Genomic DNA, 14,692 nt, shown 5'->3' on the forward strand with positions numbered 1-14,692 from the left:
TTCAGGGGAACTAGTGCTGCACCAACCCGCAGCGCCACTTTTATGAAGTTATTTGGCCCGGACTGCACCACTGTATATATTTTTACAACCCGCCCGGCACCCGCGACCATTAAATAGACATACGGGGTCCGCGGGTTATGAGACGACCCGCGCATCACTAGTTCAGGGCTATCAGGGTTGTCATGTCAACAAATGCACGCGCGATGGCATCCCCTGTTGTAGGATGACAGCTCTTACGACAGTAGTTGAGGACATTATTTTTTCCAAACTGTAGGGGGACCCCGAGAGCAAAAGTAGCCAAGTGCGGCTTTAATATTTACACCTGAGCAGATGAAACTTGCAATTATGGTAAGGGGCATTTCCTGAACATGCGCTGAGTGGTGCCAATCACAACACACTGGGCCAGCTAACCAATCACAGCATTTTGTTTTTTCAGAAGGACGGGTTTCATCAAAACAGGAACTACATGGCACATTTGATTCAGCCCGGGGAGAGAGAGAGGAGTTGTAAAAATGTAAAATATGTGAAAAAATATGCATGGAAGCATATTGTAAGATACCCCAAAAACTAAATCAAGTCTTACAAAAAATACATTTTTATACATAGTATTTTAAACATTATTAATAGTAATTTGTGTACTATGCATTAGAAACTGCATAAAAGCCTCACATAAATACTTGTAGGCTTATTTCACATGCTCCAATTCCTGTGTGACCACACCTTTATTATTAGAGGGACTACTGGAGAAAAAAAGAAAGAAAGAAGAAACCCAGAAGGAATTTGTACAGTTCATTTTTCCTTGAGATAATTTTGAAATTGATGTTGTTTTATGCGTAGGCTCTGATTCAAACATCAAAAACACCTAGACTCCTTCTGGATTAAACAAGCTACAATGGGCTCCAGTCTTAGACAAAATATACCCATTTTCTTCTCCACTAAGCAACGCTGTGGAACTCCACTGCCCAAGCATTTGACACCCTGCTGCTTGACGCCCAAATCAACACGGCAAGATATACGGCTGGAGGCCAGTGCAAATTTGCATGGAACATCTCTGACTACTTAATTCTGCTTTGATCTCTGTTTCCTGAAGAGGGGATTGTCTGCTCTACTGTGTGGAAACACTTTTGTGTGAGTCAGTGTGCTTTACATCATTCACCCTATGAAGAATCCCAGGCTTTGCCTCTTTTTAGTCACTCTCTTTCCTCCCTCTGCTGCTCTCTTTCACTCGCCTTTCTGCCTCTCACTTTCTCGCTCTTTGACTCCAGCGAGCTTTAATGCCTTTTCTTCAAGGACAAGCATCTACTGCACATCATCTGAATAAGACTTTGAGTCAGCATGCCCTCCTGGGGCTTAAGTCCAGCCAAATGCCCCCGAGGCCTGTTTAAACACCAGGCTACTTTTGTCAATAAATATTAATATTGGAATCAAGTACATCCAGTCCTGCAGCCACATCCATTGAGCTCCTTTCTTGCTGTGACTATGGGAAAAGGCAGTGGCATGGCAATGTCATTTTGTGGCAGTGATAGCAACATTCTCGCATTTAGAAAACGAGTGAACAGTCACTGAAAAAATGTTGCTACACTTTTTTGTCGCTGGAACCATGTTCCACCTTTTTAATTAAAAATGTTGGTTCCACTTTTTTATTAGGCGGCCTTAACTACCATGTACTAACATTAAAATTAATCATTTGATACAATGCACTAATTGTGTACATACATGTTTTTACACTGTACTTATATTTTAAAAAATATCTTCATGTAATTACTTCGGTAATTCATTTCTGTAATAACATTTATAATTACAGTGTTGACACTTCCCTTACACCTAACCCTACCCTTAAACTGACCCATCCCACCCCACATGTCCATAACTTTACCTGTCTCCCACCTCAATATCAGCAAAATTGTTTTGCAATACAATATGAACACAATAAGTACATTGCACTTATTTGTTCGATGTAAGTACATAGCAGTTAAGGCAACTTAATATAACGTGGGACCAAAAGTTTAAAAGTTAAAATGTATCATAATGCTTTCAGTTCATTTTAAGTTATATCAGTTTGGGGGTTTAATGTAATTTATGTTAATCCAGGTTTCAACTTGGCCTGTTGCTGCTACATCACACAATAGCTAACAATAAAAATTATGACTGTAAGAAATATGTTGTTTAACCAAATCACAATTGTGCACTTGCATTTTCAAGTCCACACACTATAATAAAATGCTCAACAATAACACCTATCTAAACAACTAGGCATATTTTAGACATATGTACTATTTTCATTAGCAGTACTTTGATATGCTTTCATAATAAAAATAATAAAAAAAGTACATCAAAAGTTCATTTTATTTTTATTTTTTCATTTTATTTCAAAAGTACATGAATGAAAAAAGGATTACCTTGATTCAGTCAATGATTACCTCCATGTCATTGGCCAGAGTTATTTAACTGGTTGAACGGATTCAAAAAACTTGAGAGTCTGATTCAGTTCAATTTAAAAACTGGTTCAAATCCATTAATGGGTTAGTTCATCCAAAAACTAAAATTCTGTCATTAATTACTTACCCTAATGTCGTTCGACACCTGTAAGACCTCGCACAAAGTTTTGAACCGTTATGAATCAGCGTATTGATTCATGATTCGGATCGCGTGTCAAACTGCCAAACTGCTGAAATCAAGTGACACTGGCGATCCGAATCCTGAATCGCTACACTGATTCATAACCGTTTGAATCTTTGTTTTAAAATCGGCCCATCACTATATAAGTCGTTATTAAGTTGTTGTTTTTTGCACACAAAAACTATTCTCGTCGCTTCATAACATTATTGTAGAGCCACTGTAGTGAGATTGTCTTTGTACCAACGTCTTTAGTGTCTTTTATGGGTCTTGAGAGAGGAAATAACATTGGTGTCAATGGAGGCCTGTCTGAGCCATCGGATTTCAACGAAAATATCTTCATTTGTGTTCCGAAGATGAGCGGAGGTCTTACGGGTGTCAAATGACATTAGGGTAAGTAATTAATGGCAGAATTTTCATTTTTGGGTAAACTAACCCTTTAAGAAGAACCAATCATAATTTTCCCTCACCAATGAGAAATCAAATTGCTCAAAAAGGCTATACAGTGCACCCATTTAAAGGAGGATTTTGATGCTGATACTGATTATGGGTATATGGATTATGGATAAATCGAAGTTAGCACATATACATTTTCCTCAGAGACAACTAGTAGGAATAGTGCCCAAAACATACAAAAAATACACACAGGCAGTGTAGGACAAAGAAAAGCATTAGCGATAATACAAAAAAAAAAAAAAAACACAGAGAGCAGGCACAGATGACACATTACATGAGGAATCAGCCGCTAGCCAGTAAACAAGTGGCCAGTTAGCATCCCTCTCAACCGAGGCACACCTGAGACAGAGCAGCCTCACTGTTCAGCAAGCTGTGGCTGCTGTCCCGGGTCCTGTTTCAGTCTGCTCTCTGAGCCAGATTCATTACCACTTGCAGCAGGGGTATTAAGATATGGCTGTATTAACAAAGTTGTCCAGTATCTTAATTGAATCTATCCCTGCTGCACAGCATCTGGATTATGTTTACCTGAAATATAAGCAGCTCGGCACTGGAACATGGGCCTGCTGATAAAACACTGGGTTATTCGTTCCAATCCTAATCCCAACTATAATTTGTTCCCGCTAAATGTATCAGCTCAGTGTATAAGCTGCCGTTTCGTTTCAGAATGGAAGTATTTGCAGGTAGGTTAATATATTATAAGCTTTGTTTTCTTTTTTTTTCCTTGAGTGTAGATCATTTTCTTCCCACAGACAGAGCAGGTGCTAAAAGACTATATCAAAGGACTACAAAAGGCAACATTGTACCGTCTAGAATGTGTAGGATATGCATTATGTACACAAACACACTTAATAGTGTAAGCAATTTACAATTTCTATAATGTTTTTGTGCACAGGGACCATTTTCAGCAATTCAACTCATTGAGCTGAGCTGTTATGCTGCTTAGATCTGGATATAAGCACCTTGCTCAAGGGCATAGCCCCCCAGGATCTGCACCTATCACCCCTCAAACAGGACCTTTGAGCTGAAGCTGGACTGGGGTGAATGTTCAGGTGCTATTCAAGATGGGGAGGGGGTCTGCATGAAAGATGGCTTTGTGGTGGCTGGGTGTATGGGCTCAGGGCACTGCAATTTTGTCCTTCACGGGGTGACATCCCCTCGCTCAAGATATCTTGTGGAGGGTGGTGCTTATTTCCTATCGGTTGAAGGCTGACGGCTAGTCATGTATTAGGGATTGAACTAAATATGCTATTGTGTGTGGGTCTACCTGCTGTGCCACCACTCTTGAGAACATTTCAGTCAGCAAGTCCTCATGTGTGTCATAAATCATGCCTCAGCAGCCAAGGACACAGTCCTTGCGTGTCACAAGCACACACACAGGCACCATTGAGTTCTTTAGTTTTTTATATTGTGCCAGTAATATTTTGATCCCTAAAACCAAGGGTTTTCAAACAAGGGTGTTCTACATAAAAATAAAAATGTATTGAAATATTTACACATATAATTCTATTATATATGGACTTTATTCATAAAAAAAGGAAAATAACACATACAATATAACACAGGGGATTTCAAACTAGGACCCCTAAATATGATGCACCTTTATGGGGGACCAACCTAGAAAATCATCTATATATTTTTATACATGAAAAAACATTTAAACTGTTAGATAAATAGTAAGTGTGACATTTTAAATACAACCTTGTTTCCAAATTTAAATTGGATATACTTAATGTTGGACGTATAAACCTGAAGAAGGTGTTCAATTAAAAATCACTTTCACAACTTTCACAATAAGTGTATGTAGCGGTAAGCAGCTTACGTACCATATTAAGAATTCTGCTCTATGAACCCAGTGACAGTGCGCATGATAAAGGGGACTATAGTGAGAAAAATTCACTAGCAAGATACAAAGCAAACATATACAATTCTGAAAGGTATGTAGATGCCAAACAAGGTGAGAAACATTTAGAAATTAAAGAGTTAGATTGTTCAGTAGACTTTATCTATTTTTGCTTTGTCTTTTAATTATCTGAATTTTTTCTGGGGACCCCTTAGAACCTTCTGGAGGACCCCTGGGGGTCCCCGGACCCCAGTTTGAAAACCCATGCTATAACACATACACACATAACTCCTTGCTGTCACTCAAAGACCAGTGGACAAATAAATGATGTGATTATGCTCCCTCTCTGTCACTTTCTGTCCCTCTGCTTCTAAACTGAGTTCATATATGCACAGGAAGGCATGTGTGTGTGTGTGTATATCTGTGTTTGAGTGTGTGTGTGTGTGTGTGTGCGGAGTTGCTCGACGGACATGTTCGCTCAGTGCTAGCAGCCTTGCGGTTCTCTCTCTCCCTTTGCCCCGGTTCCCCGGGAACAGATGCCAGGAGTGTGGCATGCGTGTGTGCTGGGGGAGTGGGTTAATTGGGGTAGTAGTGGGGGTTAATTTCAATTAAAATTTCAACTAATGGAGGTCAGGCAAGTGTCTGCAAACACCTGATTAAAACAAATGGTCCTGCCAGTCAAAACTTTATCTTGGTCACCCCCCGGCAGAGCGTCCCAGCAAGGTGGATGCAAGAGAAAGAGATGACTAATGTTGAACGAACGGTGGGGCACTTGTTAGCGTAGCATCTGCTGGTAGCATCTCCGAAAGAGAGAAAGAGAGCGATAATGTGTGTGCGTGTAAGAGGAAGAGATGAGTTTGCAGGGGGGACACGCTTTCATTCCTATCTGATCGTAGGCTTGCTGTGCTGACTGCTGCCGCCATGCTTCTCCATGCGTGCCACAGCAGCTCCTAACATCTGGCAGGGCCCTGGAGGTGTGCACCCGGCCCGGCACCCCGCCGATGCTAAATATGGCGCGGGGTTAACTCAGAGCTCCCTAATCACTTAGCCACTGTCTGGCAGCTCTGCCACCACTGCTTCTTACTCAACTACAGACATCTGTGGCGCCGCCAGCCATTCTCTCACTCGCTTTTACTGTGTTTTCATTCTGTACACTTGAACGTTTGGCTATGGTAGGTTAAGCGTGTTGTGTTAAGGTTGGTGCAATACTTGAAAAGTAAAACAGTAACACTTTACAATAAGGTTTCTTTTGTTAACAATAGTTAATTTATTAACTAACACGAACTGACCATGAGCAATACATTTGTTACTGTTTTTGTTAAAGCAGCAGTCTGTAACTTGGCGCACTAGAGGCTAATAAACAGAACTGCATGGGTCTTGAGAAATAACATTGTAGCCGTATAGCTACTTCTCTATGTTTATGTCTATGGCGAGTTTATGTCTATAACTCCGCAGCGGTGCGATTTGAACCGGACTAAAATAGTCCCAATATAAAACACTTATTATAGGTGTACCGTAGTGATTCATGATAAAACAAAAACATGGTTTGGAAAATGGATTCATGATGTACTCTCTCATTATATGAATTTTGTAAATTAAACCAAAAAAAAAAAAAAAAATACAGCTGTTCATTGTTTGTTCATGTTAGTTCGCAGTGCATTTATGTTAACCAATACACCTTTTGATTTGAATAGTGTATTAGTAAATGTTGAATTTAACATTAACAAAGATTAAATAAATTAGGAAGAAGTGGTTGAATTTTAGTTCAAGTTAACTAATGTAGTTAGCTAATGAAACCTTATTTTAAATTGTTATCAGTAAAACTATGCTATGAGATGAGATAGATGAGATGAGATGAGATGATAAGATGAGATGATAAGATGAGATGAGATAGATGAGATGAGATATATGAGATGATGATAAGATGAGATGATAAGATGAGATGATGAGTTGATGATGAGATGAGATGATGAGATGATGATGAGATGAGATGATGATGAGATGAGGATAAGATGAGATGATGATGAGATGATGATGCGATGAGATGATGAGATGAGATGATGATGAGATGATGATGCGATGAGATGATGATGAGATAATGATGAGATGAGATGAGATGATGATGAGATGAGGATAAGATGAGATGATGATGAGATGATGATGCGATGATGAGATGAGATGATGATGAGATGATGATGCGATGAGATGATGATGAGATGATGATGCGATGAGATGATGAGATGAGATGATGATGAGATGATAATGAGATGATGATGAGATGATGAGGAGATGAGATGATGATGCGATGATGATGAGATGATGATGAGATGATGAGGAGATGAGATGATGATGCGATGATGATGAGATGATGAGATAAGATGATGATGAGATGATAATGAGATGATGATGAGATGATGATAAGATGAGATGATGATGAGATGATGATAAGATGAGATGATGATGAGATGATGATAAGACGATGATGAGATGATGATGAGATGATGATGAGATGATGATGAGATGATGATGAGATGATGATAAGACGATGATGAGATGATAAGATGAGATGATGATGAGATGATGAGATGATGATAAGATTCGATGATGATGAGATGATAAAATGATTATATGATGATGAGATGATGATAAGATTCGATGATGATGAGATGATGATAAGATGATGATAAGATGAGATGATGATAAGATGCGATGATGATGAGATGATGATAAGATGAAATGATGATGAGATGAGATGATGATAAGATGAGATGATAAGATGAGATGAGATGATGATAAGATGATGATAAGATGAGATGATGATGAGATGATGATGAGATGATAAAATGAGATGATGATAAAATGAGATGATGAGATGATGATGATGATGAGATGAGATGATGATGAGATGATGATAAGATGAGATGATGATGAGATGATGATAAGATGATGATGAGATGATGATGAAATGAGATGATGAAATGAGATGATGATAAAATGAGATGATGATGAGATGAGGATGAGATGAGATGATGATAAAATGAGATGATGATGAGATGATGATGAGATGATGATAAGATGAGATGAGATGAGATGAGGATGAGATGAGGATGAGATGAGATGATGATGAGATGAGATGATAAAATGAGATGATGATGAAATGAGATGATGATAAGATGAGATGATGATGAGATGAGGATGAGATGATGATGAGATGATGATGAGATGAGATGATGATGAAATGATGATGATGAGATGATGATGATGAGATGATGATGAGATGAGATGAGATGAGATGAGATGAGATGAGATGAGATGAGATGAGATGAGATGAGATGAGATGAGGATGAGATGATGATGAGATGAGATGAGATGAGATGAGGATGAGATGATGATAAGATGAGATGATGATAAGATGAGATGATGATGAGATGATGATGAGATGATGATAAGATGATGATGATGATGAGATGATGATGAGATGATGATAAGATGATGATGATGATGAGATGAGATGATGATGAAATGATGATGATGAGATGATGATGATGAGATGATGATGATGAGATGATGAGATGAGATGAGATGAGATGAGATGAGGATGAGATGATGATGATGATGATGATGATGAGGAGATGATGATAAGATAAGATGAGATGATGATGATGATGAGATGATGATGAGATGATGATGAGATGAGATGAGATGTGATGAGATGATAAGATGAGATGATGATGAGCTTTCCTGTAGCTCAACCAGTAGAGCGTGGCGCTAGCAACGCCAAGGTCATGGGTTCGATTCCCAGGGAAAGCAAGAACTGATAATAATGTAAAATGTGTACCTTGAATGCAATGTAAGTCGCTTTTGGATAAAAGCGTCTGCCAAATGCATAAATGTAAATGTAAAAAAATGTATGATAAGATGATAATAATATGAGATTATAAAATGAGATGATGATTAGAGGATGATAAGATGATGATGAGATGATGATGAGATGAGATGATGATGTGATGAGATGAGATGATGATAAGATGAGATGATGATGAGATGATGATGAGATATGATGATGAGATGATGATGATGAGATGATGATGAGATGATGATAAAATGAGATGAGGATAAGATGAGATGATGATTAGATGACGATGAGATGCGATGATGATAAAATGAGATGATGAGATGAGATGATGATGAGATGATGACGAGACGATGACGAGACGAGACGAGACAAGATCTGACAGACTTGACGACAGGGCTGGCCACGACCTTAGGGAGCTGGATGGTCTGGGTGATCTTGGTGGAACTGGGTGAGAAGGATCCAGGACGTCATCTCAAGATACCCACGAGTGTTATTTGGGACCATACCCTTCCCAGTCAAATAAGTACTCAAGGTTGGCACCCCAGTCTAAGAAGGTGTGGACTCGGTACTCTAGGTCCTCATCAGCGATATCTGGAGGAGGTACTTTGTCCGTGGTGGCTTCTGTGGAAAAAGAGGACAGAGGTTTGATAGTGAGGTGGAAGGTGATAGTGGAAAATTGAGTCGGCAGGTGATTTTTTTGACCTGCTTCTGCACTGTGTGGGACCAATATAGCGGGGACTCAGCTTGCAACACGGCAGGCGCAGACCCTTTGTCCCTTTGGCTTCAGCTCTTTGGACATCCACTTGCCGTTGATGTCTTCGCACTGCCCGCTGGAAATTCACGTGTGCTGAGTCAGTTCTCCTTAAACCAGGGACTGACGGCTGGAACCTCCAAAGGTTCTCTAGACCAGGCGAAAAGAGGAAGTTGGTAGCCAAAGATACACTGGAACGGAGTAAAGACGAAGCAGTACTCCCAGAACACTTCATTCATATACCCCTGAAATACGGAGGGTGAGTTGGACAGGCCAAACGGCATCACCTGGTACTCGTAGTGGCCTGCCGGACTGAAGAACGGTGTCTTCTATTCATCACCCTTGTGTATGAGGTTATAAGCGATCTGCAGGTCCAGCTCGGAGAAGATGCAAGCCCCACAGAGCTGTTCCAATGCAGCCGGGACCAAATGATAACTGTGCTTAACAATCTGAGGATTCAAGGCACGGTAATCGATACATGGCAGCAAGCTTCCGTCCTTCTTGGCCACGAAGAAGCTAGATGTGGCAGGGGATGTAGACGGATGGATGGAGCATTGGTTGAGAGCCTCCTGAATGGTTGACTGGTGATTATATGATAATTAGGGATGTGACTGTTTAGCTGACTCTTGTCTATTCATAATAAAATAGTAGTTTTAAATAAATTGTATGATATTTATGATGTTTAAATAAATGTCTTTGCTTCCATGTTTAATACCGTATATATATGAAGGAATTTTCCGTATAGTTTTTATTTTTACAGGTTTTTTACCTGTATTTTGAATTACACATTACACATTGCACACAGTATTAATAACTAATAACCGGATAATGTACTGGCAGAAAATTACCAGTACATTTTCTGTTTTTTAGTGTGTGTGTATATATATATATATATATATATATATATATATATATATATATATATATATATATATATATATATATATATATATATATATATATATATATATATATATATATATATATAAAACATGGAAGCAAAGACATGTAGTGTGACCAACAAAATCACCATCCAACTAACATGCAGAAACTTTACTGACCCAGATGCTTTTATCCAAAACAACTTTTAGATGTTAACCAAAAAAAAAAAAAAAAACATATGCAATTGGTAACATGGGAATGGCACCATTTTTGTGAACATCTAGACATTCTTGTGGATATGAAAAAAAAATTATCTCTATAAATGTCCCTTAAAAGTCTTTATAGTTTGATGTGAGGCAAATGCAATTAGCAAAAACACAACTAAAAGAGATATGCGAGGTGATTTCAAGCTGATGCATTAACTGCGAGTCGATGCCATGTGTTTGTACATGTGTGCAGGTGTACTTCCAGGTCCCTGCGCTCATGTGTGGCGGCTGAGCTGTGGTCCCTGCAGAGAGCAGCGAGCCGGGCTCCATGAGAAACCAGAGCTTTATTGTGCTTGGCCCCAGGCAACCCTGTTTACCAAGCCTGCCACACGTCAGCTTTACAATGGCGCAGATGTGTGTAGCAGCGGATTTGGAGCTTGTATTTAGCTGCCAGGAGTGACGGTGATGAAGTAGCAGTGATAAACTGATAGATTGGCTGCCACTGAAATTTTGGGAATGGGTCAGATAAACATGGCAGAGGAAAAGCTCTCTGTGTTCTGGTGATAATAAACTTGTCGTTCTACGGGTGCATTAGATTCCAGACCTGAAGAAATTACAGGAGAAAGAGAGAGGTAGAGGCTGAGAGACAGCAAGAAAAAACAGTAGCCGTTGAAAAAGCGAGAGGGTGAGATAGAAAAAGAGAGAGAGAATGCAATAGCGACTCTGCTTGGAATTACAGCGGCCTGCCAACACTAGGTTTTAAGGGTAGCCCTGCAGACTGATGGGATTTCAGATTGTTGGCTCACAAATCATTAGCTGTTGTCACTGTATAGTGTAGATATGTTTGAGAAACTCTCTCACCTTCAAAATATACAGCGGGGTAGAGGAAGTATGCAGTCCACAGTCGGCTATGAAATAAGGAATGGTAATTTAGACCATGAAGCTAAGTAAAAACAAACACAAAGATTTATTTCTCTGTTTTTCCCCCCAAAAATTAAAAATTCTTGGGTATTATCCACATTGTATTTCCAGCATTATTTTGTCATGATTGGATATTCATCACTGAATGTGTAGTAAATCGCTAATGCTTAAGACGAGAGCAAGAATCCTCCCTAATCTCCGTACGCCTGCATTTCCGATGGCGCGTTCTGTAAGAATAAACACAAGTGTTTGTTCACACCTTCCTCTCCTCAGAGAGCTCCCAAAACAAAAGTGAGAACAGAACCAGATATATCGGCTTCACCTCCTCCGCCCACTTCCCGCCTCTACCCAGCAGCGCCGTAGGCTAAACACCCAAATATAGTAGAACTTATGCAGGCTGGAAGAGGTCACGGGGATGGATAGCATTTGAGGAGAGAGATTTGTTATAAATCAGCTCTATATTTGAAAGAAAACTATGTGTTACCATCTTTATCTGGCCATCAGGCTGTTAATGATATCAGGGCTCTGATAGGGAAAGGAAGTGATTCCTGCATCTTTCCTGTATGAGCAGATTTTTTGGATTCAGATCAGTTCCAAGCTTTTGATTCTATTCGATTCTGATTCCTTTCGACAAATTTCAATTATAATGTTCATTTTAGAAAATTACAAAAAATATTAAAAGGATAGTTCACCAAAAAAAAAATGTAAATAAATATTTACTCACCCTGGTGTTATAATGCCGTATGACCTTTTTCAGGTCACAAAAGGAAAACAAAAACAAAACAAAAAGTCCTGCTCACTCTTGTCTACAATGCAAAAGTATCACAAAGATCCCATGCAAATGTTGTATTTTCCAAGTGTTCTGAGGGCATAAGATAGGGTTTGTAAAACCAAACCAAACCAAAATTATTCTTTAGCAAAAAATCCTGACATTTGCCATTTACTTTGGTTCACCCACACACCATTTTGAGAAATCAAGATTAATCAAATGCAATGCCCAGAATATGCAACTGAACTGCATAGTTGACAGCCAAAAACTGTTCTGTGAACTTTAAATTGCATGTCCTGTGTAAAACTTTGCACAGTGTTCTGTTGATTCACTAAAAAGATCTGATTTAAACAAATCATCACATATCGGACTACATGCACTATATATTTTTGATTTACTAAAAATAGCTGGTTTAAAATAATTAGTGAATCAGACTGTACTGCTCATGTGCAGTCTCAATAGAACTTAACTCAGTAGAAAGACGCAATTTCTTGCCAATACTTTGTGGTATACAGTCTTGTAGGAAACGCTACATCAAGTAAAAAATTGATCTTGGGATTTTAAGAATCTAGATTGTTCAAATCAAGATCGTGAATAATCGGAAAGTTGATATTTTTACATGGCGAGTCGCGTCCTATGCTCGAAACTGCATGGCCACAAAGCTTGACATTAATTTGACAAATACAATTTCAGTTCAGTGTATTAAAATGCATTTTATTCAGCTCAACAGATTATACTGATCTAGGTAGGGGAATGACAGAATGGGAAAACAGTTTATTACTACTCACGCTGTACAGTCAGTCACACATGCGATGGAGAGAAAATGAAGTTGTTCATTTATTAGGAGCGCCAGATAAACACGAGCTGCTAACACTTTATGTACGTTTAATTAAAGGGTAAGCATTGCCACTCAAGGTGAGAAAGAACATTTAAATTCTTTTCCCACGAGCAAGAATTGCTCTTTTAATTTCCCCATCTGAAAGGTCACAGGCAGTGTTCTTGTTTTCCTCCTTAATTGATTCTTAGAATGCATCGCAGTGAATGATGAAGAGTTCAGCAGCTGTGAATCAGGCCCCTTTACCACAAAGGTAAAAGTTGAACGAATCACTAATTGCTGTTACGCAGTTGGGCTACCTTATGAATAATGTTGTTTTGCGGGGGCTCTATGATGTTTCATATGTATGGGAACACGCTTTTATCTTATCAAAGGCTTGGTCACATAAATATCTCTACCCAGCCCTTTAGCAACACTGTTTGTGCACAGATAGGCTACTTAAAGGTTGCATCAGCAAGGGCTGCTATTTTGCCACAAAGTCTGCAAGTATTTGCCATTAATTTCTTGCTCTACCATCACACACAGACATGACCTGATGACACCAATTATGTAAAAAATGATTGGCTGCTATTGCCAACAAGTCTTCAAAAGAAGGTGTAAGAAGTAAACTCTATGGAAAAGTTCTAAGTCAAACTCACATATTAGGCACAATAAGCTATTGGCAATTACTTATATTGGCAATTCCTTCAACAAAAAAATCCAAGCAAAGCCACAACAGAACATGTATCCTACAACACAGTGGTATTCCTGAATGAATCAGTGTTTTAAATGAATAGGTTGAGCAAATCAATAAATCAATCAGGTGAGCAAATGATTCACTCACTAAAAAGACATTTCTTTTTTTTATTTGTGCATTCTTGTTTCCTTTCCTTGTGTCTCAGCTCCACCCCCGTAGGATGCGAGGGAAGGATGCAAGGAAAGCAAATGAGTACGGTGGAATCGAAGGAAAACTGTTTTGTGTATTGGAATATTCTTGATCACTTAAGCCTCACTTAAAAGTGCCATTATTTGCACTCAAGGGATCTGTATATTTGTGATGTTGAAGTTTGGTTATTTAAGAAATTCATAATAATCCTAAAGCAAGAATGCCCTGTTGAAATATGTGAGATGTATGATTTATTTATAGGTAAAAGCAGAGGTGGGTAGAGTAGCCAAAATCTTTACTCAAGTAAAAGTACAAGTACTTACGGAAATATTTACTCAAGTAAAAGTAAAAGTAACAATCGTAATAGTTACTTGAGTAAGAGTAAAAAAGTATTAGATGAAAAAACTACTCAAGTACTTAGTTACTAGTTACTTTCGATCTGATTGATAAGATCCAAAAACCCTGAATTTCAGACTACTTAGAGAGCTTTCACACACCTCCATATATATATATATATATATATATATATATATATATATATATATATATATATATATATATATATATATATGTGTGTGTGTGTGTGTGTGTGTGTGTGTGTGTGTGTGTGTGTGTGTGTGTGTGTGTGTGTGTGTGTGTGTGTGTGTGTGTGTGTGTGTGTGTGTGTGTGTGTGTGTGTGTGTGTGTGTGTGTTT

At 38.7% G+C, this 14,692-nt stretch overlaps 1 non-coding gene across 1 annotated transcript; it reads left to right on the forward strand.

Annotated features, from left to right (window-relative positions):
• The first annotated feature begins 8,647 nt into the window (after positions 1 to 8,647).
• trnaa-agc (transfer RNA alanine (anticodon AGC)) lies at positions 8,648 to 8,722 on the forward strand. Its single transcript has one exon. It is a non-coding gene; the product is annotated as a tRNA-Ala (tRNA).
• Positions 8,723 to 14,692: the final 5,970 nt, after the last annotated feature.

Source organism: Pseudorasbora parva, chromosome 8 (genome assembly GCF_024679245.1).
Source record: "Pseudorasbora parva isolate DD20220531a chromosome 8, ASM2467924v1, whole genome shotgun sequence".
Classification (NCBI taxonomy): Eukaryota; Metazoa; Chordata; class Actinopteri; order Cypriniformes; family Gobionidae; genus Pseudorasbora; species Pseudorasbora parva.